Here is a 26209-nt window from a genome sequence, read left to right on the forward strand (position 1 = left end):
AAAGTTGCTTCCAGATTTTCAGGTATCTTTTCAGCAGTGCCTGACTTTACTCATATCAATTTACTCCATTAGTCTCTTTTCACACTGCTAATAAACACATACCTGAGACTGGGCCATTTACAAAAGAAAGAGGTTTATTGGACTTACAATTTCAATAAATCTCTTGAAAGTGAAAGGCACATTTCACATGGTGGCAGATGAGAAGAGAGCTTGTGCAAGGAAACTCCCCTTTTTAAAACCATCAGCTCTCATGAGACTTATTAACCATCACAAGAACAGCCCGGGAAAGACCTGCCCCCATGATTCAATCACCTCCTATCCGATTCCTCCCACAACACATGGCAGTTCAAGATGAGATCTGGGTGGGGATACAGCCACACCACATCAGACTTCATCTTAATGTAATTAATTATATCTACAAAGGCACTTTTTCCAAATGAGATCACATTCTGAGGTACTAGGGATTAGAACTTCAACACAGAAATTCTGAAGGAGACCCAAGGAATAAAACATTTGGACATGTAATTTTATTTATGAATCGTTTACTTCATTGTGAGACCTAGTCTCTAAAAAGAGATCCTATTTTTCAGATTCATCCCTGGTAGATGAAATTGTAACGTAGGACTTTCAAGGTTTTCAAAGGGTGCAGAATGACTAGAAACACTGAGAGGAACACAGGACTGTTATGTTAACTATGATTTGTAAAAGTAGAAAGAGCACCTTTTCTGTAATGTAGCTGAGGTTTACAGTGATGTGTAAGCAATTCATAAACACACAGAAGCAAAGAATTCAGGCTCTTACATACAACACCAGTTCACAAAAAAGTAACACAGCTGAGTCCATACAAGAAGCCTAGATAGACCTTATTATGAAAACCTAAACTATAGTATAAAAGTATAAAAATGTTAATACCAATTTAGATAAATTAATTATCAATTGTTCAATCCTCCAATCCATACTTCATGAAAGATGGAGCTTGATATAGATTTTCATCCCTTCATCCAGTCACTCTAAATTATTTCAACTTTAAAGAGGCAAGTCCTTGCCTTTCACATTAGAATATAGAATTTGGTGAAGTACAACTTGGGCAAAGTGGTAAAATTCTGTCTTTGCAAAAAGTGCAAAAGTTAGGTCGGCATGGTGATGCACGCCTAGAGTCCCAGCTACTCAGGAGGCTGAGATGTGAGGATCGCTTGAGCCTGAGAATTCAAGGCTGCAGTGAACCATGATTGTGCACACTGTATTCAGCCTGGGTGACGGAGCAAGACCCTGTCTCAGAAAAAAAAGAAGAAAAGAAGAATTTGGTGAAGCACATGGGTTGTAGATTTGGGGTGTGCATTTTACCAACAAAGCTCTATTTACAAAACAGTCAGTTAAATAAATGTAGTTTATTGAGCCACATTTTAATATGGACTGTGGCTTCCTGAAAATCACATTTATGCCTAATAGAGTGATTAGCACATAGTCGCTCCTCCAAAAACATGTTTGTTGAGTGAATAACAATAATTTACCAAGAAATCAACAGGTTTTTTTTCCATTTGCCTATATTCACCAGGAACAAAATTGGAGCTGGAGACTAAAAAAGAGTGAATAGGAGTAAGAGAGAAAAGGCTAGAGACAGAAGGGTGGGAAGAAATGGCCAAAAAAGTAGGAAAGAAGAAAGAGAAGGACATAAGAAGTGATTAAGAAGAGACTGCAGTTTCTCCATTCTCTTCATTACACTATGCAGCTCCTATTGGTCATTCTTAATTAAAGTACATTCAGACCCTCAAACAGAACTTATCATTTAAAATGCTTGCGAAAATTCAACATGTTTATTTAATGTGAAATAAATGATTTGTTAAAAGGTGGGAAATTCCAAGAGGTTGAGTCATGACAAGAAGTTTTAAATCTTATTGGCTTATTTTGATTACATTTGCAAGTATCTGATGAAAATGTGCAAATCAGCTCATCTCCATGTTTCAGGCTTCCTGTTGATTGTGTGACAGAGTTGCCAGGCACATAACACATTTGTTTTACAGCACTGCATGATGAACTCACAGTGTTTTACCTCTAGTACTGAAAGTCCTTAATTTGTTCTTTGAGAAACAGTCTGTTTTCATCAAGAGACACGCTTTCGTTGATCAAGCAATTCTACAGAGAGTGACATTAAAGAAAAAGAATCTGGGGCTAAGGGTTAGCGGGGAAGTATCTGCCCAGTACCCATGAAAACATAGCAGTTTTTATCTTGCAATTAAACACACTTATTAATTTTTAAATGAAGTTTTCACAATATGCCTATATCCAGCACAATAGCAATCTCTAGGGCAAGGAAAAAATGAAACAAAAGCAATGAAAAAAAAATGATGTGAATTTGTAGCAAGTGCTGTGTTTAAGGGAAGTAATGTAAGTGTCAAGGAATATATAATACACTTAAAATATGCTTTTGGTAAAACATTACTGTCTGCTTAGGAATTATCTATTGTAATTTTTCTAAATCCAATTTAAATATATAATGGGGTGAAAAATATATGTGCAATATATTTCTAATTGCTTTTCTAATTAGTATGAGAATCCCTCTTAGGAAATACTTTTATGTATTCATTCAGTACATATTTATTCTTTACCCACTACATGTCAGACACTACTTTCTGACACAAGAGATACAGTGATGAAATGACCAACCCTCCCTCCCCACGTGGAGCCTAGATTCTAGTCTGAATTTGTCTTGGCCAACCACCTAGAGTGAAAGTGAGGTTCTGAGGACTTAGATGAGGAAATAACAAAAGATCTTCATGACAGAAATTTAGAGCAGGGATGGACATAAAAACAAATAGATATTGGGAGTTTCAGAGGAACGAGAAGACCAAGTAGTAAGGTGAAAAGTTTAAGCCTGAGGTAGTGAAAATGACTTTAAAAAACACTGAAAAGCCAGATTATCTAATATACAGTTTCAAAATATCTGTTGAGCAGCACTATGTGTAAAGACCTTTGCCATTACATGAGAATAACCACAACAATCTACTGCATGACAGGAGCAATCACCAGACATAGATTGGAGAACTGACATTCTACAGAAACTGGAAACTAGAGCAGAGATATCTAGGTAAACATTTAGCCACAGGGAAACTCAGAAATCTCAGATACAGAATTTGAAATGGAAAGCTGATGATTTAAACGTGCACAATGGAGATCCGTACTAAGATACATTATAGACTCCATCTCTTTTTTCTCTCTCTCTTTCCTCTCTGCCTTTCCCGTCTCCTCTTCTTCCTGTGTGTGTGCATACACATGTGTATTTTTTCTTATACAAATAATTGCATTTAAATGAGAGTTTTAATTCCAAATTCAGAAGCGCACATTTCTATTCAGTTTTTTAAGTTGTAAAATTGGTTGTGCCTAGCTCTACCTGATCTTGCAGAACTTCAGTGTTCCCATCTGTGCAGTAGGGAGTTTCTCTTTCTCCTTTACAGAGCGGCTCTAAAAACCAAATTAAACAATACACATTAAAACAATTTGTAGATTGCCACCTGCTAAGCAAGTAATGATGGCAACAACTTGTATTTGAACAGCTAGGAACTCTTTATAAAGCTCTTTCTCATATATCATCTCCTTTTCTGTTCAAAACCACTCTGCAAATTAGACCTTATTGATCCCATTGAAAGACAATAAAACAAAGCTCTGAGAAGCTGAGTATCCCAAAGTCACACAGCAACTAAGTGGCCCAGAGATCACTTCTTGCTTCAAGAGCATCGCTTTTCCGTAACACACTATTTTTTTTTTTTTTTTAGGCATTTAGCCAAAAATCAGTAGCCTCAGCTTCACTGAATTCATCTTTCTTTCTGGTCAGAGTATGTGAGCTCTATGAAATGACATAGTATCAGAGACCTTGAACTATCCAATATTTCTATTTCATTAAAAGCAAATATCCGGGGGTATGGAGAAGGTACATTAAATAGAAGAAGGAAAGGAGAAAATGTTGAAGTTGAAAACAAGAGTTCCTACCACGCTGGGTAATTGCTTTGCTTAGTTTTTTTTTAAGCAGAAATTATAGATCCATAATATGCTAATGAACATTCACACTCACAGCGTGCACTGTAATGACTCCAGGGGAAAAGCTCATAGCTTCCATTCAGTCCTGAACAGGCTGCCAAATGTGATCATACCTAGTTTCAGGCAATCATAGATTAAACAATACTTTATTGTCATTTGCATACTTTAACACACATACCATACCACTACCATAAAATAATATTTTTAATTGTAATAAAATAAAAATATAATCAGAAAGGAAAAAAGAATATTCAGAGTAAAATATGAAATTGACCAAAATAAATATATTATTAAAGGTTAACAAATCAAAATAAATCAGGAATCTGATGGAAACCTCATTCTCACCCAAGTTCACTGTCAATCACAATTCTTAGAAATGCCAGTGCCTGAGAGATACAATATCAATTTTAAAAATTGTAGTGATATTAAGGAAAATACACTCCTCTTAACACTTTCCCTAGACCAGGACAGCTTATCTGCTTCTCAAAATGGATGAGTTTGAATGTGTATCTTTTATATGTGTTACTAGATTACTAAGTCTGGCCCCTGCCACCCACTTGACCACAGGAATATGGCTGCCAATGTTTCAGATTTCACTCAGCACATCAGACTTAATTTACTAGTTGTCTCTCCACATCATTTTGCCAACTGAAGTAATCAATCATTTCTACTGGTCTTGTCTCTCTCTCTGCAAGTGTAATATAGTATTGCCATGCTTTTGTGCAATGTGATCACCATTTCATTTGCTTACTTTCTCTGCTTAGAAATAAAATGGTTTTGGCTAATTGTCATAACTTGAACCTATACTGTTAGTACATTTTCTTATTATAATATCCATTTTACTCCCTTATCGTTCCTCTGAGCAACTCCTATTATGCAAGGCTGAGTCGATACTTTCTCAGTCCCAGAAACACACTTACTTATTTTTCCAAGTCCAGGTAGTTTCATATTTGTGTGTACATACAGGAACAAATGAATTATCAGATGTATCTTAGTTTGAGTTCCTCCAGAAGACAACTCTAAAATAAGAATTTGAATACAAATACTTTACTTAGGAAGTTATCCCAGGAAACATGGCTGAAGGTGTATAAGTAAAAATTGTGTTAATTCTCCAGTACTTCCAGACTTCTGTGCAAGGGGGCAGACCTGTCTCTAGCTATCAGAAAACCCACTGGGCAAAGAGGGGCAGAGTCTGGCAGTGAGAAATCAGAACTCCTTGTGTGACATGGTAAAGCCCTAGGGAATGTGGTGGAGAACCAGCAGTTTCTGCTACAGAATGAATGTGACCTACACGGAAAGATAATAGAACCTGCATCAGTTAGGATGATATAGATATATACATATAAGCCATGTAGGGGCTTAGGTTTGATCTGTACATAATACCTTTTATTATGTTATGCCTATAAGTATTATGATATACATTTTATTAGCTTGTTGTGTATTCATTTTTTGGCTTAGTAATCCTTCATCTCTGTGCATTTTAATGTATTCTTTACCTATTCTACAAATTGTTTTTTTTTTTCTGTTTTGTTTTGTTTGAGATATACAGAGTTCCCCTCTGTTGCCCAGGCTAGAATGCAATGACATGATCTCGGCTCACTGCAACCTCTGCCTCCAGGATTCAAGTGATTCTATGTCTCAGCCTCCCAAGTAGCTGGGATTACAGGTACCTGCCACCATGCCTGGCTATTTTTTTTATTTTTAGTAGAGATGGGATTTTGCCATGTTGGACAGACTGGTCTCAACCACCTGACCTCAGGTGGTTTCCCCACCTTGGCCTCCCAAGGTAATCTTCCCACCTCTACCTCCCAAAGTCCTGGGATTGCAGGTATGAGCCACTCTGCCTGGTCCAAAGTTTCTTAAATGACTTACAATAACACATAAAGTATATAAAATTTTAAATGCGGCAAATAGAGACACAACTAAATCGTAGGTCAAAGTAATGAATGAAAATTAAAAGAGGCTGAGCATAGTGGCTGACTCCTGTAATTCCGGCACTTTGGGAGGTTGAGGTGGATGGATCACAAGGTCAGGAGTTTGAGACCAGCATGACCAACATGGTGAAACCCTGTCTCTACCAAAAAATACAAAAATTAGCCAGGCATGGTGATGCTTACCTGTAATCCCAGCTACTCAGGAGGCTGAGGCAGAAGAATCACTTGATCCTGGGAAGCGGAGGGTGGAGGTTGCAGTGAGCCAAGATTGTGCCATGGCACTCTAGCCTGGGTGACAGAGCAAGACTCCATCTCAAAAAAAAAAAAAAAAAGGAAAAAACGCATATCACAATGACCTACGCATTTGTCATTTCTGGCTAGATATTTGTCTGTAAACTATTTAGTAGACAATATACAAATAGCAAGATTTTTAATCCAGAGCTAGTTTCTTGTTCAATATGTGCTAAAATGCTGAGGAAACAATTGGAAACCTCTTCTAAAATCAAGGGGCCAAAGAAAATATGAAGATAATTTTGATCACATTTTTCTGTTACCAGAAATATAAAGCACATCAACATATGATATGTATTCATCATATACAGAAACTCAGGGTATGCATAGTCACATGAGATTTCTCCTGCTTCTGAAATTCAAATAACTTTAATCTGCAGAAGGAAAGTCTGCTCTTATAGACTTATACAATCCATAGACATTACTCATGGAAAAGGTGCTCTTACAAAGACACACAAAAATTTTTTAAAAAGAGGTACATAGATTAGATTAGAACTTTCTTGGTTCATAGCACCCTTAATGTTTAGTAATATTTCTATGGCACCTAGACCAAATTAATGGCTTACAGTTCCTTTTATTAAGTGGTTAAATGCAACACTGAAAAAGTATTTATTTTCTAACAATGTAGTGACTGTTGAAAAATATAATAGTACATACAAATTTAAATAAAATATAATGTTTTCTTTCTTTAAGATGATATGCTTTCTATAGTACATTGCATGCCAATTTTACTTCCAGCTGGCCATTCTTGCATTCCTTTTAGAACTGTCTTTGGCCTCAAGAGCCTGCATGCAGGTGAGAAACTTCAGGGAATTCACATCCTACAGGAGTACTTCCAACAAACCATCAATAAGAGTTGTGTATACCATGGCCAGAATCTTGTGTTCCCCTAGGATTCATATGTTGAAATCCTAACCCCCAAGGCAATGATATTAGAAGGAGGGGCCTTGGGAGGTAATTGCCTAATGAGGAATTTGTCATTACGGGAATTAATGGGATTAATGCCCTATAAAAAAATCCCAAGAGAAGCACCTTGGCCCTTCTGCCATCTGATGTTACAGTGAAAAGAGGGCCATCCATGAACCAGAAAGGAGACATTCACCTACTCACCAAATATACTGGCACCTTAATCATGGACTTTTCAGCCTCCAAAACTATGAGAAATAATTTTCTGTGGTTTATAAGCCATTCACATCATGATATTTTCTTACAGCAGCTTGAACAGACTAAAACAATGTATTGAGTTGGCACAATAGTTACTGCAGTTCTGGATTGTGAATTTTAAATCAGTACAACTAGACTCAAACACATCTTTATCAATCAAATGGGAATTGTTACAATCAACACACTTTTGCCAAGGAGAAATAAATTTGTTTATTCCTGTAGTATAAAAATCCGTGCTTCAGAATTTGATGAGCTCTGGAAAGCATGTTCTGCATCCTGCTAGTTTAGGAAGTATTTTCCCTGCAAAACGATGTTGAGATGCTTGAAGAAGTGGTAGTCGGTTGGCAAGAGGTCAGGTGAATATGGCAGATGAGGCAAAACTTCATTGCCCAATTTGTTCAACTTTTGAAGTGTTGGTTGTGTGATGTGTGGTCCGGCGTCGTCATGGAGAAGAATTGGGCCCTTTCTGTTGACCAGTGCTAACTGCAGGCATTGCAGTTTTCGGTGCATCTCACTGATTTGCTGAGCATGTTTCTCAGATGTAATGGTTTCGCCAGGATTCAGAAAGCTGTAGAGGATCAGACCAGCAGCAGACCACCAAACAGTGACTGTGACCTTTTTATTTTGGTGCAAGATGGGCTTTGGGAAGTGCTTTGGAGCTTCTTGTCAGTCCAGCCACTGAGCTGGTCATTGCTGGTTGTCATATACAATCCACTTTTCTTTGCATGTGACAGTTTGATCTAGAAATGGTTTGTTGTTGTGTAGAGCGAGAGAAGATGACACTTCAAAATAATATATATTTTTTTATTTTCACTCACCTCATGAAGCATCCACTTATTGAACTTTTCACCTTTTCCATTTGCTTCAAATGCCAAATGACCAATGTTGAGTTATTCAGCGACTTCTCATATAGTTGTAAGAGGATCAGTTCCAATGATGGCTCTCAACTGGTCATTGTCAACTTCCGACAGCTGGCCACTATGCTCCTCTTCAAGGTTCTCCTGTCCTTTGCAAAACTTCTTGAGCCACCACTGTACACACGTTCGTCAGCAGTTCCTGGGCCAAATATACTGTTGATGTTGCGAGTTGTCTCCACTGTTTTATGCCCCATTTTCAACTTGAATAAGAAAATTGCTTGAATTTGCTTTTTATCTAACATCATTTCCATTGTCTAAAATAAATATAAAATAAACAGCAAGTACTAAGTCATTAGCAAGAAAATATAAAGTGAGAAATGCCTGTTAAAATGATGGATAATATAACCACATTTATTTCAGAATATATTCCTCTATCGAATGGCAAATTTCAACAATGCAAATACTCCAGCTCCCTTACCCATGTGGGGACATAAGTTTGAGGTGTTTGTTCTAGTTTGTCTTCCAGAGGTCTCCACTGGGATTAAGTTTCAATTACCTACAGTGAAAGCTTGCTCGATAGTCCACCACTTTATTGACTGCTTTGCCTTTTCTGTATAACTTTCTTCCTTCCCTTACAGTGTTTCTGGGAGTCACCTCCTAATCAATATACTAATGTACTCAAACCCCTGTTTTAAGGTTTTCTTCTGGAAGAAATCAAACTAAGACAAATGAATTAATGAGTCATCAACTATACACCATGTTCTAGCAATATTTTCTTTCTTACTTTTTTCCCTTGATTTTTGTCCTTGATGGTAATGAGAGTGTCATTTATATGATAGGCATGTAGCTAATCATTGTATTCTTACAGTGCCCAATCACACTACAATTCATTCAGCTGAAACACACCAAGCACCCATGTTGTATATACTGTGTTTGGTGCTGAGAATATCAATATAAATAAATACAAAGAAGGTACATGATCACTGTTTTTAAAAACTCATTGTCTCCAGAGGAGAAAGACTTATGAACTAGTGATGGAGGGTATACAGTAAATCCTTAAAAACTCTCAATAAGTAGTTTCTCTATTACTCAAATAAATTATCATGCTCCCTGTGTCCATAACCATATTTACTTTTTTCCTATGCCCTTCTCTCTCTTTGTACAGCATCTTTAGAATACAGCATGAGCAGTGGGTACTGATCAGAAGTCACATGTTAGGGCAGTTCTCCTTTGTCATCTTTGCAGCAAGAGTAGGGGCTCTTTGGTCCATTTGTTTAGCATAATGTATTTGAGGCCAAAATTAAACATCTCACTTAGGGAAGATACATTGAAGAGAGAACATGAAAGAATTAGCTCAAATCCATCCTGCTGCTAAGAAAACAGCTTAAAATTGGTGTTACACTTGTAGGGGGATGATAGCATCAAACTTATTAGTAAGGGATGAAAGAAATGACATGAAAATCTTCCCCTTTTTTCTAACTCATCTTCACTCATTAATAATAAAGTTCTCTAGGGAAAGTCTTCTTCAGCAATCAAGGATCAGAAAGTGCTATCTATGGTCATATGTATTAAAGTGAGTCCCTTGCCAGATTAGCCCTGGTTTTTCATATGTGATTCAGTTAAGTAACTAGACAGATAGACAGGCAGATGTGGAGATATAAATAGAAGGATATAATGAACTTGTATTTGCCTGCCATCAACAACAAAAATAAAATAAGAATGACTTTAAAACAATTAGGAATTACTTCCAATTGAGCTATATTTTTACCAAAGGTCTATGGTAGGTCTTGTGAAGAGAAAAGAAGGAAAACAATTCTACTGTTGCACATAATGTTGTAAGACCATTAATAATGGGGCCATGATCAGAGCTAATGATTATAATTTAAAGACATCTCATGCTAGGAACCAGGTAGAAGGGGCAAAGTGGCTGCCACTGTGTGAGTTTGAAAGAAATGTTATATTTCCCCTGAACAGCTTAATATTCTATTGGTCAGAGATAAACACGAGGAGGAAAAATTTAAAACTCTACGAAGAATTTCTTGAATGAGCCATGGGTAAGGAGATATTGTGCTTATATGGTTATAGTTACCATGTTGCCATGGAAATCCTCTCTAAATAAGCGACATGGACAGCAGGAAACTCATCATTGCTCCCCCATTTTATTCATCTTCAGACAGCAAGAAAAATAAGTTATCTACACATATAAACATATTTACTTACAAATATGCATATACACATACACATACATAAGTAAGAAGATTTTTAACTCCTGTACAAAGCCAGATGTGGTACCTATGTCCCTGACAGTTTTCAAAGCCAGCCACTGGTTAAAGACAGAGAATTTATAAATGAGGTTGAATTACAATATAGTCTACTTCTACACATCATTGCCAAAGACAAAAGGATGAGAATCAATTCAGAAAATAATGCTTTAATTTTTTTTCATTCATTATTTGTAACAACCTTTTAAAAGTAGTAATAAAATAACCATCCCATTCACCCAATAGTTAGATTCAATAGACCAAACTCATAAACACTAGACATTTTCCATGTTGTAGTATCTTCTGGCAGTATCTCTTAAAAAAAAAAAAAGTTTAAAGTTTTATGTGTTTGTATGTTGGGGATTTTAATTGTGTTGAAATGGGAAAATAAGAGGTTTAGCAAATTCATCTATTTTGAGGTTAAAAGGAAGTAATCTAAATTAATATGTTGAAATCAATGCTATTTTTTCTCTCCTGAATATGTTCAGTACTTCACACTAGGCAAATAAAATGTTGCTAGAAGCAGTTATTAGAGAAACTACTTTACTAAATAAGAATGAGTCACAATTTGTAGTGTATTGGTTGTTTTAAGGGAATATTTCAATATTTAAATATTACAATTTACATAAACCAATTGAAGACAATCCTAATAAACTTGTTCACATGGTAAAATCAAGCCATAGGCTTCTATAACTAGAGAGCTACTAGTCTAAAAGTTTATAGATACTTACATAGCAAAGCTAATAAAAATGTTTCATTGAAATTAACGCTACACATTCAATTCTGATAATATTTCTATTTTACCTGTATTAACTAGATAATAGAAGCATTGATAATTCTCTACACATAGATACTACCACTCTTTGTTAATATTTAGCACAGAAGAAATAAATACCTCATGTGCAATTTTGTACCTGCTGTCTAGGGCCTGTAAGACATATAAATAAATACCTCATGTGCAATTTTGTTCCCGCTATCTAAGGCCTATAAAAAATAAAAAGTAGAACTTCCTCTGAAAAAAAGATCAACATGGTGACAACAATTAAATGATCCTTCTGGAAATAAGACAGAATAAAACAACATCAAAAAACATCTCTTTGCCTGCTAAGGAATAAATCTAAATGTATGTTTGTTTTTAAGATATAAAAATTGTGACCTCAGGGACAGGAAAAGCAACAAAAATCTGTTGCGGTTATAGTTACGATCGAGTTCCTACCAATCGATTCATGGTAGGGTAGAGACGCAAGGGATTTAAGACAGCACCTTTCAAAACATGATTTTGCTAATCAGACTAAGAGAACAGATGGCAGGCAAATGCCAAGAATAAGGGCCTGATGTCTGCCCTTTCTAGGACATTTGTGTTAAAGAGCAAAGTAATTTTTAAAATTTAGAGCACAACAGTGCCTAGTCAAAGGAAACAGAGCATTTACGGTATGCAATTAAAAATTTCCCTTGACAGGCCTGGATAGCAAATACTGTGACCACACTGATTCAGGATAACTCACCATTAATTCTAAAAAAGTAATTTTCAAAACCCAAATTTTTAAAAACACAAATTTCATCCACTTCTGTGTCTTTATCATTTTAATCTGAATTTCAAAGGATCTTATAGCATCTAGGCCAACACCAAGGAAAGAAGAGATGAAATGATTTGCTCAGTCTTATGAATATTTGGGAACCAAACTCCAGCTAGAATGGGCTATCTTGATTTCATCTCTAAAATAATTTAGTCTAGTGACTTTTTGTTTTTGTTCAGTACAGAGATAGAATAATAGCTGACAGACAATAGCAGCTCACAGTTCCATTTCTTTTTTTTTTCTCATCAGTGTCACAGAATCATCAACAATTAAATGTCCTAGTATAAACCATATTAAAATAAACAGCAAGCCAACAGAATGGGTCTTTTACTAATTTGGAGTTTGAAGAGTGTATGTTGAGCATTTACGTATCTTTGGCTTCTCTACTAGAATGGGAAAGGAAAGAGTCAGGCTACATGAATGTCAACCCTGCTAAAATTGCCAGTGACACAGGCACTTCAGTTGTTGAGAAATCTACTGAGGCTACCAATTCTTTTTAAACCAATATTTAACAAAGCTTTCTGAAAATATTACATATGGCATGTATCAGTCTATGACATGTGGCCCATAACAACAGATATAAATTTAACTTGGGAAATTAGATATGAAGGACATACTACTCATTAATAATTTGTATTATTCAACTCTAGCAACCACACACAAGTAATGAGGCATGACATAGGAGACAGTTTTGACCACCGCCGCTGTCATGGTCAGTGGTACAATGCAAGAATTTACAGCGGGGAAGGTGGAAGTGTTCCTTTTGAGTTGTTGTTGAAGTGCTGGACAGATATCTTCCAAGGCCCTTGATATTGAAAGAAAGCTCTCGTGCACACAGGTCATTACATAGGAATGAAGATGGTGGTAACAAGGAATATATAGAACTGCATTATTTCTGAGAGAGAGATTTTCACTAGAGAAAAAGGTCAACAGTGGTTGGGTAACATTATTGAGGAAGTATAATGTCATCTACTGGAACTGGTTATTATCATTGGACAACAGCCCAGCAGTTGAAAATACTGAGTAAATGCGTAGAAGTAACGATGATAGTCCTCTCATCAAGAAACTTACATTCAACATGAAACATCCACAAACAAGAGTCAATATGAATAAATAGTAGTATAAATGGATATATTTACAAAAACTATGCTGAAGATAATTATCATTATTGTTTAAAAAAGAAATTTAACATTAATAAGAGAAAATTAGGGTAAGAGTTGGCCAAGTGGATTTCAAGATGATATTCAAACAAGAGAAGCATATCTGAATTGTAAGTTACAAGTATGTATAGGCAGGCATGATCACAGTCTTTTAGAGGGATTTTGAATAGATTGACCTAAGCATTACAGTCTAGACTGTGAACTTCTTGACTGCCATGTTGAAATTGACGTTGTTCTCTGGCACATCATGCTGCCCAATAGAACTTGCTGTGATGCAGAAAAGGCTTTTTATCTGAACTGTCCAACATTGTAGATACACACGGCTATGGAGCACTTGAACGAGTAGTACAAGTGAGAAAGTAAATTTTAATTTCATTTAATTTTAATTAATTAAAATTTAAGTAGCCACATGATGCTGGTAGTATACAGTATTAAATAGCACAGTTCTAGAGACTAGGAAACCACTATAAGTTTTAAGCAGAGAATGGCAAGAGAAAGACAGTATTTTAGGAAGATTAATTTGGCAGATGTGTTTAGGCAAGTCTGGGGGGTAAGGGAATGAGAAGTACTCTTGAGATTGTATTGAATTTATGAATTATCTGAAAGAATTGACATTTTAAAAATAAGTCTTTCAATGATTAACATGATGTATTACTCCATTTACTGAGGTTTTTAAATATCTCTCAGTGAGGTTTTATAAACTTATAACACCATAGTTCATAATAATAAAATATGAAAACAACCTAAATGTGTTTCCAAAATATAATGTGTATGAAAAATTTTATTTCAAAAAAGGCAAAAGAACTATAGCTGTATACAACCTGATTAATCATATTAGATAAATGAATTAAGACACAAAATGACACATACAGTGTTAGTCCATTCAAAAAAGATAGAATAAAGGAAACAGAAATGTATTGCTTATATACATAGTAAAACCATACAGAAAAACAAAGAAGTCTTACTATAAAAGTCAAGATGATAGATTCCTTTGTATGGAAGGGATGGGGTTGTAACAAGATTAATATTAACCTGATCACTTCTTGATCTGGGTGGTGTTACTGCAGCATTCACTTTATAACAATTAATCTGTAAATACATGTTATGTACTTCCTAGTTATGTGTGTCACAGTGACCCAAAAAAAGAAGTTGAAATAAATGTAAGAAAAAAGTAAGACAAAATTAAAATAATAAAAATAAGGCAGATATAATAGGTTGCAATCATTTGTAGCTCTTCCCATTGAAAAGGAAGAATATTCTATTATCCTACCCATTGATTCTAGGCTGGTTTTGTGACTTACCTTGGCCAATGGGAAATTAGCAAATGTGACACAAGCAAAAGCTTGAAAAAGGTTTTCACTTTGGGATTTGCCTTTTCTTGTTGATTGCGAAACACAGCTGTCACTTGATGAAGCTTGTCTACTAGATGTTTGGAGACACATGGCTTGATATTTCTTATCATCTCAGCCAACCATTAGACATGTGAGTGAGGCCATCTGGAACCACAGCCCCAATGTCCTACTAGCTGATTGCAGCTGCATGAGGGAGTCAGGGTCAGACAAGGGAGGAACTGCTGGCTAAACATTGCCAAATTTCCGAAGCACAGAATCATGAGCTAAAAATGAATCTTTTAAGCAACTAAGTTTTGGGTAGCATGCTTTCTGTTATAAATGCAGGAGAAGATTTAGATATCCCCAGGTATCCAAACAGAGCACCGTAGTACAATTGACCAGTGATTCTAAATCCAGGTGTTTTCACAGTAAAAGGGAAAGAGAAAACACACTAAAATACATAGTTTTCATTTTCTGATCAACATACACCAACAAAAAGCAAGGTACATTGTTTATGCTGTACGAAGTTATTGGTCTTTTTAAATATTATCTACAATGATGTCAAAGACTATAAATATATTGCTTATATGTTAAAAATCATGGGGTTTATGAAAAATTGCTACACACTGGTTATAATTTGTGCTCCTTGACAATCTTTTATTATCCTGTTTCATACATGTATAATTTCATATGGATGATGAGTCTGCTCTCATTGGCTGGTATCAAAATTTTTGGTATTGAGAAGATTCTGAAATTAGATGAGCTTACTAAAGCAAAAGTAATAATTGCAGAATGTCTGACTCTGATTAGAAAAGGAAATATCCCACCTCTGCCCAAAAAACCGACAAAAAGTAATAAGACTTCAAAATAGATACTTGTATCAAAAACAAAAGGAATGCTAACTTGAGTCCAAGTTCCAGGTATTTTATCAATTTCCAAAGGATGCCATCCCATGTGAAATTAACATTGGCATATACAACCTAAATGACTTAGAAAACAGTATAGCAATTTAAAAAGAGATTAAGATTTTTCAGGGTTATAGACTTTGACTACAGTAATCTCTAGAGGCAGATAGAGGATTTAGAAGAGAAATCTTGTCTGAACTTTCTGAAGCTTTTCCATGTTTGCTGTTTATTAATTTCCTGAATCCTTTTAGTGCTTTTCAGTGAAAGAATCGAAAGAGATTGTTTTATAAGATTGTTTTGGGGATAACCAGAATGAGAGGATAGGAAAGCTGCAGCATCTTGGGAGAGAAAAAGATAGGAATCTGAGCAAATGGGGAGAGTGTAATCTGTAGCCACTATAGAAAGAAAACAGAAATATTCTGAATATCAGAGGCCTGGGCAAAGGAAATCTTGGGGAGCTTTTCTAAACCTGAAAAGGGAACGTAGAGCTGAGAAGCTATGTGCAATTTTCTGACATGCTAGAAAACTTCAATGAGAGCCCATAAAAGAATTAACCATAAATGCTGAGAAATATGTACACCAAAGTGCCTGTATCTTTGCTTTATTCTAGATTCTGAATTGGTCCATAGTCAACTAAAATATCTTTCTCTTTAGTCAGTAACACTTAGCACACACCCCAAATATTTAGCTACTTTCTATTGATTTACCTATGAATACGTCACATGCATCTTCATATAGTTTTAAAAAGTCTTACTTTGATCTATTTAAATAATATTTTTACAAGAATTCTTATTGTCCCCTGATTAATTTCTCTATCAGCATTAATAAATTAAAATTGTATTTATAAGGGCTCTGTGGCATAAAATTTAGGTACCAGAGAATGGTGGGGGTAGGCCTTCTTTGAAATATCTTTTTTCCCCTACCCCAACTAATGGATATAAGATGATTAAATTGCACAAGGCATGACAGAAAGGTGATGTTTTGACAAAATGAGCTTGGTTGTTTGGAAGCAGCCTTGAGGCAGTAGCTTGGAATTGGGGGCCTTATGGATTTCTCCATAATGCAGATAGAACTTCATGATATATTTAAATCCTTTTCCGCAAACATTTCCCTGATTTGTTGCCAAGCCATCACTGAATTTAGTAATCCAGACAGATTACCATAGGGGTCCTATTTTTAGGGTCCTTCTGTTGCTGTGGCAGTTGCAGCTGATCGGATTATGGTTCTATCCTAGCCATGTTAAATGCTTTGATGCTTCGAGAGAAACCTGCACTCCACTCCCTTAATTACAATGTCAGACTCGTAGCTGGAAATTTCGCTCTGAATTTATTTTGTAGCTCCATTGTGGCCAGTCCATTATTAACTCATGAGATAGCATGTTATCTTTTAGTTTTGCTCTGTGTCTTTCAAACTAGCTCACTATTATGAGTATGTGTGTGTTGGAAGGGAGGGTGGGTGATAGTAAATGCACGCAGTGGGTCACAGAGGACATATATAATTTCTCTGATTCTGAGTGCAAAATGTATATATACATATATAAATGCAACCCAGACATACTCTCTCCTATAAATGGCAATATCTCCATCTAGTGGTGAAGATTATCTTAATCATGTTACTGTCTTTACTGTCGGATGAGAAAAGGCTGCAAATTTGTCTCAGAACGTAATTTGTATTTTACCTTTACAATATAAATGTTTTCCCAAGAAGAACAGATGTTCATCAAATCAAATTGGATCCAACCCAAAGTCTTTGCAAGGGAAAAAGTAATTCCATTTACCTCAGAGGAAGTTTGTTTTTCACTCTCACCTTATATCTGTTTACACAGGATTTGTCCATAATTTTTTTTCATGTTTTCTCTTTTACAAGGTATTGGGAGGGAAGTAGTGACAAAGTGTAATAAAATAAGAAGAATTAATTTTGTATGGATTTTTATATTTGATCTAAGAAGTAAATTACTCAACAAATTTCTCATCTGAGATTATTTTTCATCAATCGAATAACAATTACGCCACAGTAAGCTAGTATACATTATTCACGCATATACAAAGAAATAAGATTTTTTTCTTTGAAGAAGTAAAGGCTAAAGCAGAATGTTAAGGTCTCCCCCCTTTTATAATTTATTGCAACCTCAATCAAAAAGCTCTTGCAGGCCAAGTGCAGTGGCTCACTCCTGTTATCCCAGCGTGGAAACCAAGAGTTTGAGACCAGTCTGGCCCACATGGTGAATATCCTTCTCTACTAAAAATACATAAATTAGCTTGGCGTGGTGGCAGTCACCTTTAATCTCAGCTACTCAGGAGGCTGAGGCAGAAGAATTGCCTGAACTCAGGAGGCGGAGGTTGCAGTGAGCCCAGATCTTGCCATTGCACTGGAGCCTGGGTGACAAAACAAGACCGTGTTTCAAAAAAAAAAAAAAAAAAAAAAAAAACGCTTGCAACATGAAACCAGTTATTTAAAGCTGTCTTTTACAAATGTTCTTGATTGCATTTTTGTTATTGTTAATGCAAGTAGGAAATTGTTTTTAAGTAATGTTCCTACTCCTCTCCAATTATACAGCATGTACTCACACATTTATTTATTTAGGTAAATAAAAAGACGAAATCACCAGGTAGAAAACCAGGAGAGTGAAGGCGGCCTCTGGGCACTCAGCAGAGCCCGCTAGGTGGCAGCACGCTCACGGTCTCCGCTTGTTTTAAATCCTGCTGCTTGAACTTGGAGCCCCTGAGGCCCAGGTTTGTTTCTGTGCCAGGGCAATTTGGTCTCTCCAGAGTGACTGAGTCCAGTAACTCGACAGAAAGAGAGTAAGATCTTTCAATCCAGAATGCCAACCGATTAATGTAAAATTGAACTTTTTTTTTCTGATATAGTAATATTAGAATGTGTTAACCAAAGAACCTGATATCAGGGTTTCTAAGAATTTGAATGAGTCTGTGGCCTGGACAAGTGTTTTATCCAGCTTATGTCAAGATCCAGTGACTTTTCTTCTGTCCAATGCTTCCTTCCCCCCTTCTTTCCCCATCTTCTTTCTTCTCTTTCTCCTCCTCTTTCTTTCCTTTTTCTTTTCCTTCTTCCCTTCCTTCCTTCTGTTTTTTTCCTCATTCTTTCTATTCTTCTTTCCTTTATTCTTTGCATCCTCCCTCTCCTTGTGCTTCTCTGGCTTCCGTCTCTTAAAATAACACTAACAAGATTAGTAGCAACAACAGTAAAAGGAAAAATTATGTTTATGTGTCAGTTTCTGTTCTAAGAACTTTACTGAGATTATCTAATCCTTCTAACCTTAACTATTCTAAACTATGTGTATATTAGGAGTAAACTGAGGGCTAATATGATTAAGTAAATTGTTCACATTAGTAATTCAGAAAATGTTTTTGGACACTATGTAGTCAGGATACAACAGTGATCAAATCGGATACATGTTCTCATAGACTTTGCATTCTAGACAGAAAAAAACAGAAAATGAACAGTTTAACAAAAAATATTAGGGCTTGTAAGTGTCGTGAAGCAAATGAAAGGAGTACTATGATGAGACAAAGATTCGAGCTTCCTTTTAAATAAGGTAGTAAATACGGATTGTACATTTCATATAGATATGTACAAATCTAGGTAATAAAGTAACTGTATTCTTAAGATCTGGAGTCTTGCTTCTGTGGACAGGTTTTGAGCCTTGCATTTTTAGACTTCTTAGACATTATAGTTTTTCTTATACATTGCAGTCTTCATGTTTACATTTTCTTCATCTTTCTTTACTTTCTGAAAAGATTAGGCTATAGTTACCTTAAATAAAATATGGCAATCATACTTTCTTGAACTACATCCCTATTGAACAATAGGCTTCTTCACTGACATTCACAGATGATACCTCACTTATTTGTATAGATGGCTAATCTCATCCATTATGTATTAATTTGCACCTTAATTTTAAGTTACAGGGACTTTCCTATATCTCTCCATACCTAATATTTATGTGTGTATGCACAACACATTATATTTTAAGAAGAAAAGTTTGAGTTTTAAACAATTTATTTACGGCCACCTGAAAAAATATGCAATGTGAAATATAACCATTTGCTAATTTTATGTGGTCTAAAATATTTGGTATATTACTTCTTTTCCAAAAATTAACCCTATTCTCAATTGGCATGATGTAGAAGAAATAAGTAGTAAACATTATAAATGAGAGTGTATTGAAAATAGTGGTGGAATAAGGGAAGTAGAGAATCCAGGCTGAAAATAGCAATATTTAAACTGCATGAAAGAATATTGTTTTTTATTGAAGCATAGTTAAAACTTTTAAGATATTCTTCAAACGAGATTCACAGCTTTAAAATAGCCAATGCTTTCATTTATTTTCTGCACCACTAATGCTTAAGAATGCCTGTCACATTAAAGTTTCTTAGTAAAGGGACCAGGCACAGTTGCTGTTGCCTATAATCTCACCACTTTGAGAGGCTGAAGTGGGCAGCTCACTTGAGCCCAGGAGTTTGAGACCAGCCTGGGTACCATAGCGAATCTTGTGTCTACAAGAACATTTAGAAATTAGCCAAACATGTTGGCTCATGCCTGAAGTCCCAGCTACTCTGGAGGCTGAAGTGGGAGGATCACTTGACCTGGAAGGTCAAGCAAGGCTGCAGTGAACCAGGATCGCACCAGTGCACTCCAGCCTGGATGGCAGAACAAGAGAAAGAAAAGAGAGAGAGGGGAGAGAGAGAGAGAGAGAGAGAGAGAGAGAGAGAGAAAGAGAGGTGGGGGAGGGAGGGAGGGAGGGAGGGAAAAGAAGAAGAGAAGGAAGGAAGGAAGGAAGGAAGGAAGGAAGGAAGGAAGGAAGGAAGGAAATCTATTTTAGTGGTTTAATAGGCTTGCTATGTAAGTAGAAAAAACATGGCTCAACTAGGTATTTTTAAATGTATGAGCATTACTCTTAATGATGTTTTTTTCCTGTCCTTTGTTGCTCATGCTAAAGTGTGGGCTGAGACCCAGCCTCTTTGTAAGTAGAATAAAATAATCTATCTTTTTTTGCAGACCCTATTCACAGGGTTAAAAAAATTAAGATTGCTTTCCAGGTTTGAAATTTACCATTGAGAGTCAGTGAAGTTGCCATTTTGAGTTTAGCATTGATATTGAAAATAAATACAATTTGGATTTTATGTTTCTTAATATTCATTCTTGTTTCACGAATGATTAAGGCATTATGCATCATAAAAGAACCTAAGTGAGGTATACGATGAGTGTGTTGTCTTTGTACCCACTTATATTCTGAATACAAGTTTACTCACATTTTGCTTCCTAATCTCTTTGTTGTACAGGGATTCAGGTTTCTTTTTTTTTTTTTTTTTTTTTTTTTGAGACGGAGTTTCGCTCTTGTTAACCCAGGCTGGAGTGCAATGGCACGATCTCGGCTCACCGCAACCTCCGCCTCCTGGGTTCAGGCAATTCTCCTGCCTCAGCCTCCTGAGTAGCTGGGATTACAGGCACACGCCACCATGCCCAGCTAATTTTTTGTATTTTTAGTAGAGACGGGGTTTCACCATGTTGACCAGGCTGGTCTCGATCTCTTGACCTCATGATCCACCCGCCTCGGCCTCCCAAAGTGCTGGGATTACAGGCTTGAGCCACCGCGCCCGGCCGGGGATTCAGGTTTCTTATTCTTACAACGTGATTGTTTATATGTGAAGCACATCTTGCAGTTGCTTTATTTTTGATGCTTTTATTCATGGTAATCATTGTCAATAAATATGAGAATGTGTATCTTTACAACAATCTTTACAACAAACTTAATAAAGGGATTGAAAGAAAAATAAAAGAAAAAGGGAAAGGAAGAAAGGAAGAAAAAAAGGAAGAAAGGAAGGAAAGAAGAAAACATTTCTTAATAAATAAAAAATAATATTTAACATATCATCACACCACTAAAGGATTATTAGGGACAGTCAAATTATCTAAAATAGAGTGCTTGATGTGCATTACAGAGAAACTATAAGAACAGTATCATCTAAAGAATCAATGGATTTTCTGATCCCATGATATCTAGTGAATAATAGCTATTAAATAAATATTTCTTGAATTTGTTAGTAAATAAGTGGAAATTAACATTTCTCATGTAGACATAGTTGTAATAGTCTCAGAACAAGAAATATTTATACTCAGTGTATTCATTAAGCAATATTTATAAAGGTATAAATTATATAGATAATAAATATGTAGTATTAAAAGCATAATATGTGGATGTAAATAAAATATATGTATATAGATTTAATATATTTAATATACAATATAAATATATGTATATATATACATTATATATGTATATTCAATATATATACATATATTAAACATGTATATTCAATATATACTATACATATATGTATATTCAATATATATAATATACATATATATGTATTGCCCTTTCTATCTTCTAGGAACTACATTAAATTCTCAAGTTTTAGTTTTAAGAAACAGAGCTTTCATTTTAATGGAGAAGACAATTAATAACTTACTACAAATTAAACAATTTAATTTCAATTATCATAAGCCCCAACAAGAATTTCAAGAAACTAGAAGAATATAGTAACAACAGTGATTCACTGTTGGGAATCATTGGTCTAAAGTAATAAAAAGCTAATGAGTTATCAAAGACATAAAATGTTTTTAACAGCCTCCAAGAATCAATTTAAGCCCTAGCCCTGGCCCTAAGGGCTCAGATTTTCAGGATGTGTTTATTCCTGTTTTATATTCATATGAAAGCAAAAAGTAAAGTTCAAATTGATAAAAATAATCTTAATAATGCTATGGCAATTAAAAATACAGTACTCTCTCCTTTTATCTGAATAGTATCAGAATTAAATATTTTAGATTCTTCTGTAAAGTAGGTAAGCAGATTAGATAGCAGTATTGTGTCAATGTAAATTTCCTGATTTTGATAATTTTACTATGATTTTGTAAGAAAACATGGTGCTTTCAGAAAACACACATTTAAGTATTCAGTGCCACAGAGGCATCATGTCTAAAAGTTACTTTTCAATAGGTCAGAAGTGTGTGTATGTGTATGCATGTGTGTGTGTGTGTGTGTGTGTGTGTGTGTGTAGAAAAAGAGAACAGAAAGGAGTAAAATATTAAAATTTGAGGATATGTATTAAAAATGTATCAGAATTCTTTGTTCTGTTTTTACAGCATTTCTATAAGTCCAAAATTGTTCAAAATAAATGCAAACATAGTGTTTGAAAAATTATAGTGAACATGGTTCCTGGCACATACAATCTTCATGAATGTTAAGCTTAGAGTCATAGTTTTCACTGAAATTACGAATTCACCACTTATGTATTAGTTCTTACATTTATCAAGAAATAACTGTGACTAGATATTTTTTAAAGAAAACAGGTTTAATTGGCTTATGCAGTTGCACAGGCTATACAGGAAGCATGACGCTGGCATCTGCTTAATGTCTGGAGAGGATTCAGGAAACTTACAATGATGGCAGAAGGCAAAGGAGAAGCAGGCACATCTTACATGGCAGGAGCAAGAGAGAGGGAGGGAGGAGGCACCATGCATTTTTAAACTACCAGATCTCACTAGAACTCACACACTGTCATGGGACTGTTACCAAAGAGAGGGTGCTAAACCATTCATGAGAAATCACCTCCTGATCCAGTCACCTCCCACAAGGCCCTGCCTCCAACACTGGGGATTACAATTTGGCAAGAGATTTTGTGGGGACACGGATTCAAACCACATCAACTCGATATGACAAAACAAATAAGCTCCTGCCATTCAACTTTTAATTCACAAGGTGAATTTTTAATTCACAAAGTAAAAAGAAAAACATCTGTTTGTTATATTTAGGTTAGAAGAGACACTTTACAATCATGCTTACAAACTTTTAGTTTAAAAAACTGACCTGAATACAGAAATTTTTCTTCCCTTCTTCTTACATACCCAAGAAGAATAAATTATTCACAATAATAAAAGCAAGAAAATATACCATCAATCAGCCACTTAAATGTTGACTTTCTATAATATAGAAAGCTGATAAAATCCTACCGATGGATAAATTAGAATTTAGAAAACAACACAAAACATGTGCTTGAGAAGGCAGGGAAAAAAAGATGGGAACAGGGGTTACTGTCAAAGTAATTAGTAAAAGGCTGAACACAGAATGCATTAGCCTCCATGTTTGCAGCTGGCTGTGATGTATACACCCAAATAACAGCACGAAAGGAGAAGGTAGACTTATATACGTCTATCCAGCCATAGAAGGAAGGCTAAGAGTTTGCAAAGTTGCTGTCCAGGGACCTTGACATTATTAAGCTTATTGGCCAACCCTACAACCATGCACCTCTAGATCTCTTGCTATGAATGGCGAATAAATTCTTACCTACATAAGTCATATGATAATCAAGTTTTTTTTTTTTAATCTGGAGCCAAAGATATTCCAGAACTGACCAAACATTTAGCTGTATAAATGCAATTATCAGAAAAACTCAAAATAATGATTTAATTAACAAATAGTTGTAGGATTAAGTAGGGCCAGAAAGATTGAGTAAGAAAGGTACTATCTTCATCTTTTGCAATAGGGCTCTTAACATATATTTTTAAAAGTTAATGAATTAAGAAAGAAATTGATATGTTTGTAGTAGGAATTATTGAGTTGAGCTACCTATAAAAGTAAAATCTGGAATTTTCAAATGGATTTACCTGGGACCATGGTACTTTTCAGGCAATATAAAAAATGAATTAGCAAAAAAATGACATATGCATTTCAAATAAAATATTATACATGTTATATGTTGAGACTATGAGATGAGGGAAGATATAGAATATAGTATCTGATATTATTTTATTAATTTAGTAACATCTTTATATTTACTTGTACATATATTTCCTTATAGCATTTATAAAGAAATACATATAATTATTGAAAATATTTTCTAGTTATGTGTTTTGCAATTTTTTCTCAAGAATAGGCAAAAGAAAATTAAAAAGTTTTTTTCTTCACACAGCTGACAAAGAATAAAATGTTCACAATGTAAAGAAAATACATGGTTTTGGGGAGTAGGTTTTTAAATTCCTGGAAAGAAGTAACTAATTGTGACTTCATATGCTGTTAATGGGTGATTTTTTTCCTCTCTCTTACTTTTCCATTTGCAGTTATCTCTTTTTGTGTCTTCTCAATATGTCGGTATATCCCCTCAATTTGATGCTAGTGATTTTAAACAATTGAAAATCACCCTTGAAAGTGTGACCTGGCTTTGGACAAGCTGCAATAAATCCAAGAGGCAAAGCACCAGGACACAAGCAGCAGAGTCTTTTAAAGCAAGAATTATTCATCCAAGGACTGTGATGCTTCTTGCCAGACTTCTCTCTTAAAATTACTCAGTTCTGAATGGAGTAATTCACTCTTATTGTTAGTTTCTATATTTAAAAGCCAGCAAAATGATCCTGCCAGTAAACATCACTGCTTTCTCTTGTTTGCTTCCATCCCCAGCGATCAGCAATGGTGGCAACCAGTGCCCTCACTACATTTTTATTTATTACCAGTGCAGATGGTAATTCTCGTAAGACGTTGCCATGGTTTATGCATTTCTCATAGGCACATTCACTTTTCCAATAGGCATAAAATCACTTTGGGATAGAAAGGGAGGCATGATGAACTTTAGCTTCCCAGGGACAAGCAGGGGTTCAACAGGTCACTAGCTGTACAGGGCTAGACCTCTGAGAAGCCAATGCTCACACGTTAGATTTAAAGGACATAAAATGCAAATGAAAGATTAAAATATACATGTGAATGATATCGTGTGACCAATAGTAAGGCAAATAGATCACCCCAGACAATATCAATAACAATAAGAAAGTAATAAAAGGAAGCAGAACACATGAACCTACGTAAAAGGAGTAATGACCGGAGAATCAGAAAAGAACCAGAGGATGGAAGAAAAGACATAAGGGAACCTGTCAAATATAGCAAAGAAAAATTAAAAATTAAAAATTGTTATTTTATTAATTGATAAGGTCATTGATTATCGGCCAATATTATTTCAGCAGAGTAATGAGTAAACAGGAGTGAAGAAGTGTAAGTGGTCACTGAGATGTACTCTTTTAGGAAGTATGGAAAAGAAGAGTAATATAGTTTGGCTCTGTGTTCCCACCCAAATCTCATGTAAAATTGTAATTGCCAACGTTAGGGGAGAAAGCTAATGGGAGGTGATCGGATCATGGGACCAGATTTCTTTTCACTGTTCTCATGATAGTGAGTGAATTCTAATGAGATCTGGTTGCTTAAAAGTGTATAACACTTCTTTTGCTCTCTCTCTCCAGCTCTGCCATGTGAAGAAGATACGTGCTTCCCATTTACCCTTCTGTCATGACTGTAAGCTTCCTGAGGCCTCCCCAACCATGCTTCCTGTGCAGCCTGCAGATCTGTGAGTCAGTTAAATCTCTTTCCTTCATAAATTACCTAGTCTCAGGTAGTTCTTTATAGGAGTGTGAGAATTAACTAATACTAAGACACAAGAATTATTTGTGTGATTTTTAAAAATCTGTGCTTCATTAATATTTTTTAATTGATGTGTAATTACATGTTTGTGGAGTACATGTAATATTTTGATACTACAGAAAATGTATAATTATCAAATACAGCTATTTAGGATATTTATCACCTCAAATATTTATGTGTGTGTATGTGTTGGGAACATTTCAAATCTAGTTAT

General features: G+C 35.3%; 1 protein-coding gene and 1 pseudogene across 1 annotated transcript in view; one reads left to right on the plus strand and one right to left on the minus strand.

The window, feature by feature from the left end:
• ALDH1A1 (aldehyde dehydrogenase 1 family member A1) overlaps positions 1-26209 on the plus strand; it is a 305164-nt gene that overhangs the window by 9982 nt on the left and 268973 nt on the right. The window contains exon 2 of the mRNA XM_074394665.1: positions 25818-25921. The gene's annotated coding sequence lies outside the window, so the exon portion shown is untranslated. The remainder of the gene's footprint in view (positions 1-25817; positions 25922-26209) is intronic.
• Positions 7465-8589, minus strand: LOC141582310 (histone-lysine N-methyltransferase SETMAR-like; annotated as a pseudogene).

This window comes from Saimiri boliviensis, chromosome 2 (genome assembly GCF_048565385.1).
Source record: "Saimiri boliviensis isolate mSaiBol1 chromosome 2, mSaiBol1.pri, whole genome shotgun sequence".
In the NCBI taxonomy this organism is placed as follows: Eukaryota; Metazoa; Chordata; class Mammalia; order Primates; family Cebidae; genus Saimiri; species Saimiri boliviensis.